The sequence below is a fragment of the Anoplophora glabripennis genome, unplaced genomic scaffold, assembly GCF_000390285.2.
Source record: "Anoplophora glabripennis isolate ALB-LARVAE unplaced genomic scaffold, Agla_2.0 scaffold65, whole genome shotgun sequence".
In the NCBI taxonomy this organism is placed as follows: domain Eukaryota; kingdom Metazoa; phylum Arthropoda; class Insecta; order Coleoptera; family Cerambycidae; genus Anoplophora; species Anoplophora glabripennis.
In genome coordinates this window covers 465,932-486,043 of record NW_019417609.1, presented here as the reverse complement: position 1 = coordinate 486,043, position 20,112 = coordinate 465,932, and the positions used below count along the sequence as shown (strand labels likewise).

General features: G+C 30.2%; 1 long non-coding RNA gene across 1 annotated transcript in view; it reads right to left on the bottom strand.

Moving 5' to 3' along the window:
- The window catches only part of LOC108904426, a 28,731-nt gene extending 8,895 nt beyond the window's left edge, over window positions 1–19,836 (bottom strand). Inside the window, exons 1-2 of the long non-coding RNA XR_002763225.1 lie at window positions 19,467–19,836; window positions 5,213–5,329 (exon numbers count right to left, since the gene is read on the bottom strand). This is a non-coding gene — a long non-coding RNA (uncharacterized LOC108904426). The remainder of the gene's footprint in view (window positions 1–5,212; window positions 5,330–19,466) is intronic.
- Between the last annotated feature and the right edge of the window lie 276 nt (window positions 19,837–20,112).

The window sequence follows — 20,112 nt, the reverse complement described above, 5'->3', positions numbered from 1 at the left end:
TTAGATTTTGGATTACGAACTGCACATTCTGGGATATCCGCATAACATCCCTTTTCTCGTTTGGTTTGTTTGGAAATTGTAAACCAAATTTGTATTTCTTTTTAATAGAATACACTGTATATTTTTACGTATTCTATTAGATTGCTTACTTAGAATTATACAAAGTAATACAAAAGAGACATAGCCAAAACAATGCATCAAAAAGAGAGTTCTTATCTCCTTTATTGTTACAAAGACAAAGACAAAACTTGAAATCATTGGTTTGTTGCTGCAGCCATGTCAAACAGTTTTCAAACTATCAGATATAGTCAACCACTTAATTGGTCACGTATTTTCAACAAGTACAAGGTCACGAATCAATTGGTCAAATATCGGTGGTAGTTTCAAATCAGTCCTCAATTGTTACAGAAACTCATAACTCTAAGATACTGATAATAATATTTGTGAGTTAATAGAGCCACTAAAAAATAAAATAATAAAAACTCATTAGCATCTCCTTTTGTTGCAAGTGAAGCATATATCTCTATGATTATTATAGCTTGTGTAGTAGTTTCATGAAACGATTATACGGATGCTCAATGATTCACCGAGCCTTCACCTTGGTTACAATAAAGTGCCAAACTCTAGTTGTATAATAAAGTATGTAAAAATATACAGGATGACCTATTTAGTTTCTGTATTCAAATCGCAACATTCATTTGTTTTTCGAATTGTAAATATGTATTACTTTGAAATCGGAAGAGAATTTTCAAAAATTGCGGTATTTACAATTTTTTTTAAAAGATCTAGGGAACCTGATTGGTAGAGGCTTTAATTTTCGTATTAGTTGATGTATGGTCCAAAAAATCGAACTACCGTGCGAAGCTCTATTAAGATCAAAGGGCTAGTTGTATATGTTGAAATATTCACAGCCCACGCCAGCGTTAGTAGTTTGTTACTGTAATTTTAACAATAAACTATTTCAACTATATTCTTTTGGTTATAACTCTGGTATCAATAGGCATATACACATCAAATCCTATATCACTATGATATTGGGAAAGAGATCTAACATTATAGATAAAAATATACAAGATAATTATTATAATATTGAGAACGAGGTCTAGGAAAATATAAAATATATAGGATATAAAAACAGTTTTTAATTTGATAATAAAAAGTTTAAATACAATTTTGTAACTTAAACATTATTGGGACTCTGTGAAATTGTGAAATATATAAATATTTCATCTACTATTCTATATGAAAATAGAATTTATATTTTTATAGGCATATATCCAAGTGCAGACTTGATTAATTGAAAAGTGTCATTTTTAAAAGTGTAATGTGCTACAACATCCTAAAAGCAGGAAGTAAAATGAACAGGGTCCTTTGTAGAATTCACTGAATAGTAATACAAATAAAGAAAACTAATGTTTAGGTTTACGTTAGAAACACCAAAAACAAATAAGGCAAGTGTGATAATAATTCTAATTAATTCTATAATAAAAAATAAATAAAATAAATAATAATTAATTAATTCTAATTCTAATAATTAAGTGGAAATGGTAGTGAAACTAAAAAAATTGAAATATATGTTCAGTGGATAGTACTATTACTGTTTCATCGTTTCTAAATGAGAAAGAAAAATAATCTAGTTCAACATTCAATTGAAAAAATGATAAGAGATTTAAAACTGAAAAGTGAATATTATATATGGAATAAATCTCAAGTTGAGCTTTTCCTACATTACATTGTTATGTAATATTCCAAAGATACTTTAATGATTATATATGTTTATATATTATAAATGAATATATACACCGTGTCCACCTAGTGGGCGCGCGTAAGTCCAATATCTAGGTTAATAAAAGATATAACTTAATTTTTTTTTCTACAGAGTTGCCTACTTTCCCGAGCTGCACAAAATGAAAATATATTTGCATATACAGGGTGTTCAGTTTTTCCTGGGCTGGTACCAACTCAATTTTTTTAAATGGAAACCTATATTTTTTATGGTATTATCGAATTCTACGTGAAAAATTAACGGGACTTTGTGTTATGATAATATTGATAGTTTTCGAGATAATCGACTTTTAATTTTTTTTCTTATGTTACGTTACTTCTAGTAGTTGACATAATTATGATTGTATGACAGCTAGAAATTATTTTTTTTTACAGGAACTGTAGAGTGAAGACGGCTCTTTCAAAAAACGTATCAAAAGTTGAGCTGCGATATACAGGGGGCAAAAAAAATCGTGCCAAACCTGATAATTTGAAAAATCTCGACTTTTTCAAATAGAACACCCTGTGTTTTATGATTTCATTAGATGCTTTTCTGTAGACCCTATAATTTTTTAATAGCTTTCCCTATACCTAAGTTGCGTAGTTTTTGCAAAAAAAAAACATTTTTATGTAAAATTCCGGATTTGCGCCCATTCCTTTGTCGGGAAAAATATTGTAAGGGTATTTATTTTTATTAAATTTATTAGCTGTCTAGCTACACTATTTAAAATAAAAATTAATAACTGAAAAATTTCGATATTTTAGTTTAATAAATAAGTCTTTATGGAAAGTTACCATTTATTTGTAAATAAAAACAAAAAACCATAAAATCGCTATAAGTGATTAAGAATTAGCAAAATATGGGAAATGTTTGCTAGCAGCACGTATTTACAAAGCAAATAATCCAAATTTACAGAGATTCCCACTGTTTTGAAAATGTGAAGGAATGGTTTGAATGAACAGCAAATGCGAATTATGAGAAAACTACCAGGAGACATGAAAGTAACAACGATAATATTTAGTTTAAAGTTGTGGCGTCTGCTGTTGAAAATCCAAATATTAGTGCCAGGAAATTAGTAGTAACCTTGGAGTTTTCAAAAGCTTGACAAATAAAATATTGAAGAAGAATTTTCATCCGTATCAATTGAAAATCAAGCACCGTTACCGTAGTTAGGAAAGTTATTAGTGAAATTGGAGATTAAAAAATTTGGATGAATAGAATTTTGAAAAAAGTATACTCATAATCGCAAGCTAACTTAAAATAAATACCCTTACAATAATTTTCCCCACAAAGGAGCGGGCGCAAATCCGATATTTTACATAAAAATGTTTTTTTTGCAAAAACTAGGTATAGGAAAGCTATTAAAAAATTGTAGGGTCTACAGAAAGGTATCTAATGAAATCATAAAACACAGGGTGTTCTATTTGAAAAGACGAGATTTTTCAAATTATAAATTATCAGGTTATCATTATCAAATTATCACGATTTTGTTTTGCCCCCTGTATATCGCAGGTCAACTTTTGATACGTTTTTTGAAAGAGCCATCTTCACTCTACAGTTCCTGAAAAAAAAAAAATAATTTCTAGCTGTCATACAATCATAATTATGTCAACTACTAGAAGTGACGTAACATAAGAAAAAAAATGACAAGTCGATTATCTGGAAAACTATCAATATTTTAATAGGGATCATAACACAAAGGCCCGTTAATTTTTCACGTAGAATTCCACAATGCCATAAAAATATGTTTCCTTTTAAAAAAATGAAGTTGGTACCTGCCCAGGAAAAACTGAACACCCTGTATATCCACTAAAATAAGATCCAATTCTTATTTATAGTATAAGGGCGAAATGGGCGGTAACTATTAGACGCCTTCACTATACCCATTCTTCATCACATGAATTTCTATGGCTTACTTTATCGCTCTCACGTAACTTCAGATAGACCATCGATACTTTCCTACCCTGTATCCGTGAATAAGTTAATAACAGAAAAGCCCAAAACTCTTAAAAACCAGAGAAACAAGATTAAAAACGAAATGATTATATGAAAGATTTCCTAAGAAAATAAATTAGTAGGCTATCTCTGAAAAAAATAATGAAGAAATTGAAGACCCGGTGCTAACTAAATTCAGAGAAAATTGTAAAATTAATTTTTAATTAAAAAAATTAATTTAATTCATTTTTAATTTTGTTTTATTCTATTTGTAGGGTGCTAAAATAGATAAATATTGAGTGAATAAAAAAAATACATGAAGATGGACTGCATAATTTAGACCCCAAAGTAGTTTAACAAATCGTTGATAAACATTAGGATTTGGAATTATTAGACTTAAACTTTTAATTTTGTCCCACATTTTATATTCTTTTGTGGTCCAAAAGCTAATTCTTCTTTAATAAACTGCCCTTTATTAACAATTTTATACACCTTTCTTATTTGTGGATAAAAGTGATTATAAACTCTACAACTAGATGTGGATATTTTCCTAAGCAAAGTAATAATAAATTAACCTCATCGTATGATGACACTTATGTGTCATTTAGATTTTTGTACCAGGTAGGTACTTACAATTAGTTCAATGCTTATTACCCAAGTTTATTTTTATTGCAACATTCAATTTGAAATTTATAAATCAAGATAGAAATAGTTTAAGTGCATGATGGGATCGCTTTTTCCTAACATTAGCAGTACAATATAGATACTAACGTTAACTCTACTTTTTACATCAATAAAAAAAGACTGACTGACTCAGAAGATATGTTTTATGACATTTCATTTAAAAGGGTTTAACATTACTTATTCAGCCATGCAGAGAAATTAATAGAGAGAGAGAAATAAATTTCAAAATTATATTTGCTTTGAATAATGAATTTCTTAATTTATGAACAGAGTGTAGCCATCAATATCTTAATTACCATTTATCTTAGAGATGTGCTATTTTTATCTGATACAATGTACGTCAATCGATAATAGATAGTGTAAAATTAATCCCTCAGTTAAGAACTTTGAAATGTTTTTAAAAAAAATAGTACCGTATACTCATTAATAATATACTCTATACTCATTTCGAGTTTAGTTTAAAGTTAGTTTTAGTTATATTGTTGTTGAAGAATATGTCTAAATTGTCATTTTATTCCACCATTTTTCAAAAGATGTTCTCTAAAATTCCAATTTCTTTATATTACTGAATAAGTGGCCGCACATAAATACTTTTTGGTATTTAATTCACCAAAGAGTTGGCATCAAAATACGCCTTCAAACAAGGTGAAGTTAAGGTGTTTGGACATTTTTCTTTTTTTGTAGTTTTTTTTTAAAAATTTTATTAAAAGCTGACATATCTAGATGGTCACATTCAATTTATACTCAGAATTATGTACTCCAGAGTTATCACAGAAATATTGACGCAAAAGGGACGGATTAAACTTAATCTAGCAACGTTATTCATACCTTGTGGTCTTCCTTTGTGTTCATCTACATTCACTTCATTCATGTAGTCATCATTATCTGTTTTGACTAGAGCAAAAGTAAATTCGGTGTCTAGTTGATACTGTACTGTGTAAGAACCTAAAAAAAGAAATTGTTAAACTTCATTTGTTATATTATTCGAGCAAAAGGTCTTAGAAGTGCCTATTTTCTTTATAACTATTATATAACAAAAAGAAAACTAGTATCATATAAGTAATAATATAGTCACCTACAAGTAGATTGAAAAGATTTTTATACTAGGTATTTTCAGAGGTAACAACAAAAAAATATATACAAATTAGAATCAATATATGTTTGTCAATTTGTAACAGCTAATTGGGAGTAGAATAGAAATTGAAATTCGAAATGGTGATTATATAAATATGTGTTTTGTTACAATACGAAATCTAGAATTAAATACTTAATATCGAAAAGTAGGTATTCAGCTTATATTAAAAAAAACTAAGTATCACTTCGAAACATTTCAGTACAGTTTTATTTGACAGGCAGTATTAAATTGTACATTATTTTAATATCATAATGAACAAACATATGATGTTATTTCCGCATAAAAGTAAAATATTAATATTATTTGCACCGGAATATTTTGATTGTTATGAATGTACAGTAGAATTTAACTACAAAAAAGGCAAGTAGGATTAGAATTTAACGTAAATCATTTTTGTTGTAAGTGGCAATTCATATATTCTTTTAAGTTGTATCATAATTTAAGGCCCGTTTACATGAAGCCAGTAAAGAAGCAAGAGAGTTACTTGCCGGTATAAAATTATATTTTCTCTATGTTGTGTTCACACTGGTATAGTAAACGGAATAGTTACTTGAACCAGTAACACACAACTGTAACAATTTGTTTTATAGAAGCTCAACTAAAGTTTATTAAACATTTTTTTATAAATTAGCATTGACATAATACTAAAGATGTAAATTCAATGTGACATGTGAGATAAGATATGACGATGTAAAGATTTGTGCAATACTATAAAATTAATACTTCTTGTTTCTTATGACAAAACGAAAAAATTTTTTCTGTGAAACATGTGGTACCTAAGTACATATAAGATGAAATTTTAGAAAATCATAAAAATGACGAATATTTATCAAAAACTAATGTAAAAATTTTTCTTCTCAAACATTTTATGGTGCCGCACCTAAATGTATTTTTTAGAAAACATATTTCACAATACATATAGGTATGTATTATGACTAAAATAATTATATCTGAATAATTTTATTAATATTTTTGCTATCTAAACAACAACGGGGAGTTTCGGTCAAAAAATGTAATAGTCTGTAAAAACAAACAAAATACATGTATAGAGCCTTCATAAATGATTACAAGCCACTTGACCGCCGCCGCCGTGCCTAGGCAACCCAATATCGCACTGTGGTACTGTCATCTAAAAATTTCTAAATCCTACCGTCACAATATTAATGTTTCATTTACAATGAACAATGACAAACCGTTACGTTTACCCTCGAAATAATGCAATCGCTGATTGGTTCAATATAATCTTGTAAAAAATTAAACCAATCACAGTCGGCGAAACAGAATATTGCGTTTTAATATAATCTTGATCTTACTGCTCTAATTTTAAAGAAATTCAACGTAAAGGAAATAAAATTTCTATTCCAAACAAAATTACTTGTCCGTAACTTGTAATCATTTATGAAGGCTCTGGAGTAATTGAGAATAGTATTTTTATGTGTACTTTCAATGTAATTTTATAAAAATACTGACCGTGATGTTTTGAGGGAAGTTAAGGGAAAGAAGGATGTTTTAGTTTCTCCTCCAAATAAAATATACCTATTTGGATTTGCCCCCAGATAGTGCAATTGAAGGGTCTTTCACAAAAAGTATTCGACCTTTGTGTTATAAAAAGTAATATGATACATGAATCTATCTATGTCATGATTTATAAAAATTTTATAAGTATTATACAGGATGTTAAGTAACTGCACGAGTTTATGACGATAAACTTTAAATGGTGATTCTTTGAATAATGTTGAAAAGGTTTTATACACATGGGTTCGTAAATCGATAGTTTTTTAAATTACAATACTCAGATTCATTTAATTAAACGTAAATATTAACTGAATTGTGATATAGATTCGTATATCAGTGTATGTTTGCTCTTATTTTGACAATTGTATAAAAGCTACGACTGGACAGAACTTGGTATTTGCAAATTATACAGAAACTAAATTTTCAGTGTAAAATTAGAATTACAACACTGAATCAAAGAGACTGCTAATGAAGTACCTATAATTTTTATATTAATCCAACACTCACAACCCACGTTATATGTATACATGGAAATTAATTTCCAATAACATTATATTTAGTGTCTGAATCGAAAAAATGCTTCTCGATTTTATCCAAATTTGCATTAAACGGATGTTTATATTCAAATCAAATACCGTTATTAACATTCATTTTATAATTACACGTATACAAAAAGAAAAAACTGCACCCGAGATAATTTTTATATAAGGCTGTAATATATGGAGAACATGTGGGTAAAAATAAAAAAAACATAAACTTGATGTGTTGAAAGCTCGGTGCCATTAATTACCAGTAACTTGAGTTTCTAATTTAAAAATAACACTGAAAGCACTTTACATTTTCATTAATTTATGGGCTGTAAACAATTTATCTTTATAACCAATTTTAGATTTCTTTTTCTGTTATATGTCTGATTCGCTGGTAATACTGAAATTATAAATTATTTAGTAATATCTATATTTACTAGATTAAAACTTTATGACAACGTTATATAACTTCTTGGGGTAATTTATCATTTTTTCAAATTTCTGATAAAAAATTTGTATAACATGCATTTCCTAAAATGCAAATTTCATGAGCATTAGACGGATTCTTTTTATTAACTATGATTCCGATAGACATAAACATACAGACATGAAGTCTATTCTGAAAATAAGCGAATTCTTTGAATTACGTGCTAATGGAGATATTTAGTGACATCCGGTTGGCAGCATTGCATTGCGCATAGCCTCCTCTGTAACCACATCTTCTTGAATTCTTGACATCTCATTTAGTTTTCATGATATTCTTATTTGAGTGCAACGTGTTTAAGTGTTAGTGACGATTCTTTAAACGTGCGATTTTCTGGAACAACGATGCAACTTAAAATTTTGCTTGAAACTGGGGAAAACAAACTTACAGGGATGAAGCTTTGGATCGTACGCAATGTCATGAATTGGGTCATGCCATGAAATTTTGACTGAAAAATTGAACATGCATCGAGTTGCAGCAAAATTTGTTCCTCGTTTGATGACCGAACAACAAAAAGAAAATCGTAAGGACGTTTGTCGGCAACTCCTTGAACAATCCAATGTGATAAAACATTCATTCAAAGGATCGCAACGGGAGACGAAAACTGGATCTACGGCTACGACGTCAGTTTAAATCCAACGTCAAAGTGATGCTCACTGTTTTTTTGAGTTTAATGGAATTGTGCATTTTGACTTCTTGCCTCAAGGTAAAACAGTGAACCATGTGAATTTATAACAGTTACGCGAAAAAATCCGCAAGAAGAGACCAGAGTTGTGACGAGACGACCATGCGCACTCAGCTTTGTCAAGTCGTCAGATTTGTGCCAAAGATTAGATTGTTATCCTCTCTCACTCTCCTTACTCGCCAGACCTGGTTCCTTGCGATTTTTTTCCCTTATTTTCGACGTTCAAATCAGTGCTGAAAGGACGCCGTTTTCAGGCTATTTATGATATCAAAGCAAAGTCACAAACTTTAAAGACTATTTCAAATGAAACTATCCAAGACTGCTACGCAAAATGGAATTACCGCTGAGAAAAGTGTGTGAATAGGGGAGGGAAGTATATTGAAGGAGACAAAGACCAACAGTGTATAAAATTAACAATAAAGTTAAAAAATAATGTTCTATTATTTTCTAAAAATACTCCGTATATGAGATTTCTGCTTTAACGATTCAATACGATTAAACCCAATATATCGTAAATTTTCAGTTAAGCTGTTATTATAGGCCGTCGTTGACACTGTCAACTTAGTAACATAATAAACCATGACAGAATTACCAACATGAACATTTTCTATGCAATTTCACTTATGGAAACTACCCTATTGTTGATAATATATTTGACTTGTTTAGGTTGTAAATTTAAAATATATAAGTACCTAATTAAGTAATGCCACTTAGGAGATATTCATATGGAGAGCCTAAATAATAATATTTGGTTATCTATCGATTTGATTATAAAGCGAATAGGTTTACCGATATACAGGGTGTCCCAGAATAACGTGTACAAAGGAAGACCACAGATTTGTGGACTCAAAATAGGCAGTTTTAAGCTAATATTCGAAATCGCTTCGTGAAATTTTTTTGAATTTTGTAAATACCTAACTCAAATACGTATTATTCGATTTTAATTATTTTTGGGGTGTAATCAAAATTTTACAAGAGGCCCAAAAACTTCCAAATGGTATCACCTATCAAATTAAAAATAGAGGAAAAGAGGGAATGTTATGAACGGATATTATAACAGGTGTCCGCCGGGAAGGTATACTACTTTGTTTTGCCGCCATTTTGGTAAACATTAATCTTGACAGTTCATATTTGGCAGTTGTGAAGTACGCACGTGGCAAATTTATTATGGAAAAATATTCGATCAACCAACGTGTTTTAATCGTTAAAACATTTTATCAAAATCAATCATCGATTACTGTGACGATGAGAAAGTTACGTGAAAATTTTGGGAGAAACAACGTGCCAACAAAACGCACTATTTATCGTGTAATGAATGATTTCGAAGAAAGGGGGTCTGTAGGTGATAGGCCCAAGCATGGACCACAACGTACTGCAAGATCGGCTGAAAATATTGCTGCTGCTCAAGAAAGTGTTCAAAACAATCCAGCAACCTCAATTCGACGCCGTGCTCAGGAGCTTGGTCTTCAAATAACAACTTTGGCCACAATTTTGCACAAGGATTTGCATTTGTTTCCATTTAAGATTCAGTTGACACAAGAGCTTCTTCCACAAGACCATTTACACCGCCGTACATATGCCAATAGGATGTTACAGCTCGCCCATGACAACCCCGATTTTCATGAAAAAATCATAATGAGTGACGAGGCACATTTTCATTTGAATGGATATGTGAATAAACAGAATAGTCGGTTCTGGGCAATGGAAAACCCTCAAATTATTCATCAGTCACCTTTGCATCCATTAAAAGTGACAGTCTGGTGTGCAATTTGGTCAGGAGGAATCATTGGACCTTACTTCTTTGGAAATGAAAACGGCGTAACGGTAACTGTGAATGGGGAGCGATATCGTGATATGATTGAAAACTTTTTAACGCCACAACTGCATGCTTTGGGCTTGATTAACATGTGGTATCAACAAGACGGTGCCACATCGCATACAGCCAGGATTACAATGGAATTACTGCGAGACCTCTTTCCACAATAAGTTATTTCAAGAAATGGTGATGTTGATTGGCCTCCACGGTCGCCTGATTTGATTGCTCCGGACTTCTTTTTGTGGGGATATCTGAAAAGCAAGGTTTATGCAAACAAACCAGAAACGCTTGAGCAACTCAAACAAAATATTCGTGATGAAATTAATGAAATACCGCGTGAAATGTGTGAGAATGTAATGAAAAATGTGCTCAAAAGGACTCGCATTTGTGAGGCTAACAGAGGCGGACATTTATCTGATATTGTATTCCATACATAATTGCCTACATTAAATAGAAGATTTATCAATATAAGATCCATTCTCTTTCATTTAATCAAAAATTATAAACAAAGTAGTATACCTTCCCGGGGGACACCTATAACCATACATCAATTTTGTAGGAGTTGTAAGTTTTAAAAAACACTCTGTATAACACCGAAATGTGCAGATTGAAAGCAAAAGTCCACAGCCCAATAATCCACATAATCAAAATCGAATAATACGTATTCGAGTTATTTACAAAATTCCAAATATATTCACTAACTTTGAGGCTATCTAGCGGCCAAACGAAGCGATTTCGGATATAGGTGAATTAGCCTAAATCTACCTATTTTGAGTCCACGAATCTGTGGTCTTCCGTTGTACACGTTATTCTGGGACACCCTGTATAATAATATTGGAAATTTCTTTAAAATACAACCCTCATTTTTTCTCACAAAAACGAAGGTCTAACTCTTATCGATTTAGAGAAAAGGATTTAGAGATTAAGGATATGGATTTAGAGATAAGGAATCATTCTTTTAATTTTTTAATGTTTAAAGAGCTGGCAGTTAATTTGCCACTGCCACATATGCAAAAAAAACAAAGCCAAAGTGTTCTTAGACAGTTGAGAAGATAGATATATCAAATTCTACTGATTAAATATTGCCTATTTATTTTTCCTAATCAAGGTTTTAGTAATATAAAGGTCAAGATGTAAAAGAACTCTATATTTCAAATCATTAAAACGTTTCGGTGTTATTTTGCACCATCCTTAGGGCTCGAAAGTTTTATTCAACTCATCTCAACCATTCTAAATATTAACAAGATGATATCTAGACACTCATATGTGCACTTATAATTCCTAGAACAATTGAATACGATTTTCTTTCACAGTATTATAACTAATGTTCTATTGTACTACAGGATGACAATTTAAAAAAAATGTATTTATTTGAATGAATTACTATTCTAAGGAGCTCTAGATTCTTAAAAAATATATCTACATTTATTTTAAAATCAGTTTTGATTTATATTTTGTAGATTTATGATTAGTAATATTAGAATTTTTTCCACTTTTCATTTTTTTATTGTTATTCGCACTTATCGTTTCTTTCTTTTGATATGTTGGTTATTTGCTTACATATAATGGTATATTATTTCTTTGTTGTTTTGTTAATGAATATAATATTTTAAAGTAGGGCATTGGGTATGTATTGTTATTACCATTTGCAACCTCAAAATAATGCATTACAGTTGACACAGGTCAAATGTCATTTGTATCAGATGACACTGTTTGTGATATTTACTCTTTATGTTCATATGTACAAAAGTAAGTTTTTTTAACAGTTTAGTCAATACGAAAATGATGTTTTTTCTCTCTTAAACTAATTTTCATATCTTAAGAAGAAAGCTAAAGATATCAAATTTACAATTAATATAATTTCAACGGTACAAGTTTTATACATACATACATAAAAATATTTAAATAATTAAAATAAAATGATAACATATTAGTTGATGAATATCAACCTCTTTGCGGCAGACAATTGCATATTTTACTATGTCGAAACAACCAAAATAAAATATTAATAATCTGCTTTATTTTACGTTCATCTTGAATTAAATTGAACACACAATTAATTACAAATGAATAAAAAAATAATATTTTTCACTTGAGATAAAATAGTTTTTTCTTCTAACACGGCACTTATCAAAATCGGAGATCAAATTTGAATATACTGCGAAAATTTACAAGAAAATACTTCAAATACTTTAGACTTCAAGGTGATTAGTGTTATTTTTATTGTAATCAATACTTGTCTCCCCTACGGTACTTGTTAAACTCTCAATTTTTTTTCTTTGATAATCACTTGTTTGTTGCTGTATTTTCCTTTCTAAGTAATATCAAAATGATAGCAGTGTTTCAAAAACATCAAGTGAAATTTTATTTTAATTTTGGAAAACTCACAAAAATATCACAAAGCCTTGTGTTCTCTCCTATAAGTTTCACTCAGATAGGACACCTACCGACACGACGACATACCAATAAGCCATTGTAACGGGTTTTAAGTAAGATGAAGCATTTCCATATTTTGCAATAACCGCCCAAAACTTAAAAATTTGTTTGTCGGCATTCTTTCTTTCACTACATAAAATTATTTGGGTATAACTGTAAATAAATTGAGGCGTTTCTACATAGTTCTAAAAATAATAGGAATTGCAATTAAAAAAATGTTCTATCAGATATTGTACAAGTTAATGCAGATAGGTACTTCAAAAAATAAGTAAATAAGATAGAGTTATAATACATAACCGTGACAGCGTGGTTTCGTCTTTTATCGATTAAATATTCTCCACACCTTTGAAACGCAACAAAAGCTATTTCAGTGTTACTCAGTTTTATGTTTTAATTAAAAATATCCAGCGAAATGCGCAAAGCATTAGAGAAAACAATATTGTTGACAAGCGGGGTTTATTGTGTTGAAATTGCGTCGACGCCATTTCATTCGCTACTGGCAATTGGCAATGACTGACAGGATACTTCCCCCGTTCCCACGTTTGAAAACACCATCCCCGTATTCATCGCTCTCCACGCCGAATGCGGGACCAAAGCAACGTCAATATCAGGGCATCCTATTCCCTGTTATAGTCCTTCCAATGTCACCTGAATAATTCTCGCTCGTTATACACTCTCTATATTACAACGTTTCAAATAGGTCTTCATGATTTTGTAGAAATTGTGCGAGGTGTTTGGTGATGAAATTATAATAAATTCACAACTCGGTAATGTTTATAGGGTGAGCGATAGTTTGTTTATTCAAACCAAAGTTACAGGCGATAGAAAAAGAATAAATAAAAATTATTTCAGATATAAAAAATGATTTATGAAAAACGGAAAATGTACCCACCTGCCTGGTCTGTTAAAATTTGTAATAATTTTCAAATGCTAATAATTCTACTAAAAATATTTATTGGAAAATATGAAAGACGAAAATAGTTAATTGCTATAGAACATCACTCTTTTATATCACTTGTATATTTATTTATTCTCTCTTCTTCTTCTTTTCTTCTCTCTTTTTTCTTTCTTTAAGGTATATTTCACATGTGTTTATAAAAATTGCCGCTTCCTAAACATTTAAGCTCGGGCTTAAGTATGCACAAAGTATTTTCATGTAAAGCGACTATACGTGTTCGTGTGATAGTATGTGATGTGACAACATGGTGCAGGTGACCCATTGTATCTCTGCACTTATATTACTTAATGTTGATTAATAAAACATACGGTATACAGTGACGTATCATATGGGGGAAATGTTAATCATTGCCATTTGCCTTTTAGGGATTAGCGGAAATTTAAAAATAAAGTTGCATAGTCATTGTTTTTTCTTTATTTATTTAGGTATATTGTCACCCGTGAAAAAAAATTATGAAATAACCCTTGCGCAAAAGGGGTCAGTTGTTGGTTATTTTTTTAATGAAAATAGTTTCGTTAACTAAAAAACTAGAAAATACGTATCGTATTTTCTCTTTGTCTACTTTTTTAAGTGTGAGATTTTGGTCATACAAGTCTATTTTCACAAAAAATAAATCTTGACCGATTGTTTTTTTATCACAAGTGGTAAAATGCCTATGTAAATAAAGAAAATAACTAAAACTAATCCATAAAGAAATAACTTCACACAGTATTCATAATTAATTTGTGTGGAAAGTTTTTTTGATTTTGTTTAATACCGTATTTTATAGAGACATAGCAAATCTTCAGGTAGTTAGAAGAACTAAATTACACTTATATTTTCTTCAGTAGATATAGGTATATTTGATTTGATTTGATTTTAATTATTATACAACCTTATTAAATTAAGTATATACATAGACAGTACGGACTGTTTTTTAGTACTGTCAGGTAAATTTTTCTAAGCAGAAATTTTGTTCTCAAAAAAATGTAAATTTTTTAAATAAGAGATTTTTAATTTACTCGTTTCTTATTTCTTTAGTCGTTTCAAAACGGAATAATCAATCTCCTTTATCTTTTTTTAAATAAAAATATATTACAAATACAAATTTTGATGCTAAAAATTATTAATTTAACAGAAACAAATAATGTAATTAGATAATATTATTAGCAAGCCCTTGACTTTTGAATAGGTACCATTTCACGATTCTTTAAAATTTTCTGTCGAATATTAAAAGATGAATTGCACTGTCTGATATTTTTAAAGTTTATAATATCTGATACACGTAATTATTTCTCATATAATGTGTATTTTCTGCCGGTGAAAAGAACCAATTATAATAAATCTGCATTAAAAGGTTTATTATCAATATCACAAACAACATTTTCATTAGATTAAAAATTAAATATTAATCATGATAAATCATATGTTCATCTAAACTTAAATAAAAAAGTTGTACAATAGGTATGTACAAGTAAATTCTCAAATTATTGAGTAATTCTGTTAATAACAAAAGTCATATTTTTAAATTATTTTTTATTAGGTAAAGTTACAGTTTCCAGTGACAAGAACCACATGAATTCTGTGAAATGACGATAACATATGAAATAATCCGTTTATAAAAACGCCCGCATATACAACGTTCTTAGGCTAACAGCATTCTACATTCTGTAGCATTAAAGCCAGACGATTTCAACCTAAAACTAATGGCTCTTCTGCTATCTGAAATAATAATCATAAATCTCTATAGGAATCAACAAGGACAAACATCTTTACCATAAGTTTTGATGTTTTTTCCTAATGTTATTTTAAAAATGTTTCAATACAGTATGTCACATCGATACTAGCAGTGAATTACTATACATTCACACCTAATTACTACAGTTCCAATTCAGTAGATTTTTCATACAATACATAATATACAATACCTGTATGAGATTTCAGTTAAAGTTTTCCGTGCCCAAATAATCAAATTGTGTTTACAAAAGAAGAATATATTATTGCTATAAGGTATTATATTATTATTACTATTATGTTATTATTATTATGTGTGCTCTAGTTATAATTTGTAATATACACTGGGAGTGCAATTCTTTTTTCCATCTCATATTGCTTTGTGCTAAGTAATACTAATGTTTGTTTCTAAAGCTGACCCTAGATGATGCAGTCACATTCCAAATATTTGTCGAACGTAGAGAAATGCCGTACGTGTGCATGCTAGATATCGAAAGTAAGTCTTCATTTGTTAAATATTGGCTATGCATTAAGAGAATGTATGTGGCACCTGCTACGTTCATGACACTATGGTCCATTTCGTCAGCGTGGAATTTGTAATGACCATAGTCATAAAAAATGATAAGTGTACACAAACTGTTGACATATCGTGCAGAACAATTATAAATATGTACATTTGTATATCATGTGTATGATACTCCTGTCGCTTTAAATTTTTACCAAATAGTCTGCAAATATTTGACATATTGTGTTTGACGAATGTTTGGCAAGTTTATCGTATAGCAATGTAATTTTTGTACCTTCGATGGAATACATTTTTTTTAAATGGAATTGCGCGCACGTGGTATGGCGGTGAGAAACCCACTCGTGCGTGCGAAACGTAAGAGCAGAATAATTTATGGAACTACCTATACCTATAGTAATTATTTGTTCTTTGAGATGCATATGTAATGTCATATATAATTATCTATGAATCTGAAAGTGTGATGTGGTATATTTTCGAATATCAAATTATTAGATATTAAACTAAACCAAAACACCTCTTGTTGAGGTATTATTTTATGCAATAAGTATTAGAGCTACAATTATTACAACTACCACAATACATGTTATTGTACAGATATTACAAAATTATAACACCATAAAATATGTAATTAGTCTTAATTATGTTATTTATTTCAATGAGTTTTATTATTCTAATTTAAAGTAATGAGATCTGGCAATAAAAGCAGAAGGCACTTCTTCCTTTCGCCAGTGGCTTGCATACGTGTGTAAAGAATGAATTAAATTTAAAAAATTGTAGTAAAGGGAAGAATTTGGTTGCGTAAAATGTTAATATATTTTAATTTCTAAAAATAAAGTTATTCACTTTACAAACAAAAATATTGCACTGACAAATGGCCTTATAGACATGTTTTCAAATTCTGGTAGCTCTTTAGGTATCTAGACTTAAAAATAATAAAAGCAAATCCAAAAATCTAGCATTTTTAAACTTCCAAACTTATGGGATTATTTTTACCGAGAAGTTATTAGATAGTTTATCATTAAATTAGTCAGTTTTGTTACTCTTTAACCAACTTTTTATCTGCAATGATTTCCAAAACTGCAGAAAGAAGAATTAATTTATACTCTTGAACAAAAAAAAGCCTGCATTTAGGTAAATAGATGTTTTCTTGATGATTTTATTTGTCCAGATATCGGCGAATATTTTAAAATACAATAATTTCACTTGTATGTTTTCGAGTAAATATAAAGCCCACAATCTAGTTTGAGGGGCGTATCGTAGATGAATTTTCAAAGCAATATTTTAAATAAGAATGTGATATAGACGCTCTCATAGTTTAATTAGTATTAATTAATTGTACTACGAGAAAAAAAATAAATATTCGATTGACTGTATGCTCTCAGATTATTACACGCAGAAAACATAGCTGTTCCTAAATGGAAACAGCTACAATTATACTTACGCAGAATGTCGTTACACAATTTTATAAAATATACAAACAACTATTAATAACTGCACAATGCAAATGTAGAATTTTCTTCCAGCTTGTGCCTGTCCTCATTTTAGGACTGATTATATACCTAAATTTTCATACTAATGTTTTTTTTTGTAGATAGGCGCCGGTTTGCTTTAATGGTTGTACGTCATACGTACAACTAGGTACGTAGGTACATTCTGGTTTACATTTATAAAATTATAATGTAGAATGAGAACTACCAAATAAAAAATTACAGTTGTTTAATTTATAATTTGCTTTGAGCGATGCCGATAGATCCACTAGATATGTAATAGACTCGAGGGCATACTGTGGTAGGTTGATTGTGGGTGACAATTATATGGATTTTTAAACTTTAATTGAATTTTATAAGTCAGAAATTTGGAATCAGAAGATGGCTATTGGTTTTTATTATTTATTTCATAATAAATGATATAACTGTACTATTCTTGGAAAAAATGTGATATGTTTAGATGTGTAAAGGAGCTATTTTAATACAAAAACAGTGGCTCATTTAAATGTAAATAATATGGCAGTTCAGCTCAACTTACTTCTGAACAGAATATAGATGACGAATTAAGGTTGTGAGTAGCTTGAATTTCAATTTAAATATATTTATATAAAGACGGGACATGACTCTTGTACATCCATATTCACATGCAAGTGGATATAACGTAAGACCAAGACATTTGATATCATATCTCAATTAGGATGTGGAATGTAGTTATGTTACATATTGAGCGTGAATATGTAGACCATGTTGAAATATGAAGATATGGAAAGTGTAATGCCAATTATTATAATAACGACTAATACTTTGAGGGGTTAGTTATTTTGGTATGATGACTAATTTAAGGGAAAAGTCTTAAAGAAAAATACAAAATTGGTAAGTATAGTTTAATACTATACTTAAAAAAAGGATTATACCGATTTTATAAACGCCAATGAGCAAGTATAAGTTAGGATTTCGAAAACATCTGGAAATAATAACTGGGCAATAGAAAGGGTATGTGACGCGGTGACTTAAACACTTAAGAATTTTCAAATTTGGCGTACCTACTTCGTCAACTTTTTTTTACTTGATATATTTTGAATCATCTAATATATATTTGTTGAATGTTATTCATCCTTTTATGATTTGTTAGTTTAATTTATAAAAATAAATAATTTCTGTATAACAGAAAACTAATAAATATTATTTTCGTAGTTTCAATATAGGTATATTAGTTTGTGAGTTACATTATTAGTTTGTGTTGTGATTGATATGGAATTTTCTAAATAATCATAAATAATATATGTACTTATAAGAAAATTGATTCAAAAAGTATCTAAAGCTGTTATCGCTGTGCAATTAAAAATGCAATGTCATGGATTCTTAGAGATTTTTGAAGCGCACGCATTGCTCTTAATAATCATCACCAGGAGATAAAATGGAAACCTAATCGATGCCGAGATCAAACTTAAGGGCGAAGATTCTTTACTTTAAAATAGAGAGAATTTAAAAAAGAAGGTTATAATGTAGGCGTATAAGTATACGCTTATTTCTTTCCAATGATTCCAAAATACTTTAATAAAATCAAAGGCTCAAAAATTTAGTGTGGAGTTGATGACTTTATAGGGTACTTAATTAGGTTTATGAGTTTTTTATGACCCAATTTATGATGTCACGTTTATTAGAATTGTTACTGCTGGCAGTATAATCCTTTAGCCACGGCTGGTCTTTTTACGAATCGGTGGATTGCGTTTAACGGCCAAGTAACATATGGTGTCGACCGAACCTTAAAAAAATCTATAAATAAAAAGTGAGTCATACCTGAGTGGCCGTGCGTGTTCAGGTGAGAAGGATTTGTCTGAAGTCACTGGTAAAAGTTGCACTTTTTAACAATCGCGCATCTTGTTGACAGAGGACGATGGCGAGCCTTGTGACAGCAAGCTGAGGTTGAGACACCGTCGGGATAGATGATGGGAGGGGATTCAGCGTTGAACGGACCCCTGATGCTCGATCGATCGCGTCTCACGCCCTGTTTTCCCGCGCACTACTGGATGTTGCGCGTTCCTACACGCTTCCAACGTTTAAGGAACGTTATGTGCCAGTCCTTGGAGTTCTGTAATCTGAAGGCTCCTTAGAGAATCCTTTATTCCCCCTTCCCGATCTAGCGTCGCCTTTGCTTCCTTGCTTCCTCATTTTCGTTGCGATGGCAGGCGCCTGCTAAAATTTTATGACCTTCGTGTTAAGTCTCATATTAAAGAATACCGTCGAATGGACAAAAACGTATTCAAATTAAAAACGACAAATATAGTTTAGAGCCTAATGCGCTATTTCCTCATTTAGTATTCATTATTAACATCAATTAAGAGTATTATACAACTAGATTATATTACTTGTAGAGTTATATCTACATTAAAAACAAGTTTCATATTTTATATCTATAAAGTAATATTAAGTGTCTAAGTAAAGA